The sequence below is a fragment of the Rhopilema esculentum genome, chromosome 3 (assembly GCF_057945365.1).
Source record: "Rhopilema esculentum isolate cy_ngs chromosome 3, ASM5794536v1, whole genome shotgun sequence".
Taxonomy (NCBI): Eukaryota; Metazoa; Cnidaria; class Scyphozoa; order Rhizostomeae; family Rhizostomatidae; genus Rhopilema; species Rhopilema esculentum.
The window spans coordinates 1,349,444-1,351,803 of NC_142817.1; positions in this window are offsets into that span (position 1 = coordinate 1,349,444).

Consider the following 2,360-nt stretch of genomic DNA (forward strand, 5'->3'; position numbering starts at 1 on the left):
AGTCCTATGAAGATTTGAAATCTAAATCCTACCACAAATGCATATTTTCATGTATGACATTGTATAAGAAAATCTTTAATAGATTTAACAACTAAAATAATCAAAGACAGAAGTTAAACTACTAAAATTTCCATAAAAATAATTTTTGCTTGCAAACTTGTCCAAGGGCCAAGATCAAAACATTGAATTTTGCAACGAGCAAAGATGAAATAATGCATAACATGTTATATCTGACGAAACATATACAAAATATATTCTCATGACTTATAGGGGCTGTATGGCACCTCAACTTTGCTGGAAAATAAAGTAACTTAGGTACAAAGTCTTTTGAAAAGAGTTTGTAATTTACACTTGCCCCCATCCTAATTTTTAACTTGTTTTTGCTATGCAATTTGAAAATAATCTACTTTAGTATCTTTGTTAGTCTTTTTTCAGAAAGGGCTGTGCCACCAATGGAAATGACGCCACGGCCACCAACCAAAACCCATATTCGGTTGACACAGAGAGCCCTACCTCTACCCTAACATTTATTGATAGTCAAACATTAGCCTATGCAACAGACCCCTATCTTTGAAGCTAGGGGTCTGGGACACAGGCTGGTCAAGCATAAGCTTCCTGAATAGTAATGCATCAGGAACATCGAAAGGTTGGGTATAGCGAGTTGAGGCCATCTGGGGCACACTTGTGTTCAAACAAGGATTAATGAACCATCCCTCTAAAGAGAGGATAACACTAGTCATTGGAGAAGGCGGAAATAAAAATTAGGCCACGTCTATTTCTACTGTATGAAATCGCTCTTTTACCAACAGGAAACGCAAATTTTACAAATAGTGGTGCTGCCAGTGGACGTGTCTCTTGCACCACTAGGCCCTATTACATTGTAACGCATAAAAATCTAATGACGTATTTATATCTAAGTTTGAGCTAACTATCAAGTAGTGGCTTTTTCATTTCTTTAACGGGCCTTCTTCCTAATAAAGGCTCATTGAGATCGAAACTGTAAGACATGAATACAATGATACGATTCTTTTTCTTTTCAGGAGATATGGCGAAAACGATTTGCTTTGCATTAAACTTGCTTTTTGAGAAACTAATTGTTTCGATTCAACGTTGAAAAAAATCAAGCAACGGGGCAGAGAGATTCCTTCTTTCCTTCTTATTAGAAAATGGGTGTTCGGAAATTGAGAGGTACCAAAATTCCAAAAGGGACCAGGCTGCACTTTGAAATTTGAGAATAAATTAGTGTTATAAAACACAACCTTTGCTTGAAATATTTTGCCTGATTCTCAAACCTTCTCGTTCACGTCATGATTAGCTAAATTTTGACGTATTTCAACTGTAGGTTAAAAATCGAATGTTACGAAATGTACAGCATATCACTCCAACAATTATTTTCTGTTGAGAAAAAGGCAAAAGCAAATTCAAAAATACTTGGCTCTTTTGTATTCTATTTGTTTTACCAATAACAAGGTAGTTGCTAACTTCATAGCCTTGTTCCTTTTGTTCTCCAAGAATATTTGATGTGCAAAGGAAATGCATTCGTATTTATTTTCCAAGCCTTAAGGAATTACTGGGTCAATTGTGTATCCCTTATGACAGCTCAAATTGTGGCCACTCAGTTATACTAGAAAAAGCTTGTGATTTTGAAGTTAAGACAGTAATCAAGGCTGAAGTATTTAAGAAGCAGAAATTATTTGGATAAAAGGAAGTTAAGTAAATGGAATGAAATGTTATCGGTAAAACGTTTACAAATGGGATTTTCCTAGTCACATACACATCAAAAACGGAAAAACAAGTTGTTTGAAGTAACCTCCAAAAACGGACGCCTCGCGTCCTACTGGTGAAATATGAACAGTGCTTTCGATCTGTTTCAGTGAATTCAGAAGGTACATGTAATATATGATACAATCTAACATGTTTTTTTTAAAAAAAATCCCAGTTCGGGGGAAAAATATTCGATTTTCTTCGCTAATTTCACTGTTACTAATTTCTTTAATTTCACTTCGCGGTTTCGTCATAATCACAAAATTCACTTTCCTTAAAGACCTTAAAGACATGTTTACTCAAAAATACTTGGCAAATAAAATCATTCAAGGTCTGACCTGTTTAAAAAATTTACTTTAAAAAATCTTCTGGCAAATTAACACTCATACTTTATTAATGAGAACAGTCTAAACGCGTTGTCTTTAGTATAGCCCTATTTATAATAATGAAGTTACATGAACAATATCATGAAATACTACAATCCTAGAAAAAGCAGACAATGTAAAAGAATGCACAAAAGCAAAGCCGAACTTCATTTGTTTAACAAAATCACCAGTTTATTCCGATTTTGTTTCAGTGAAAAAAACAGTCAAAGA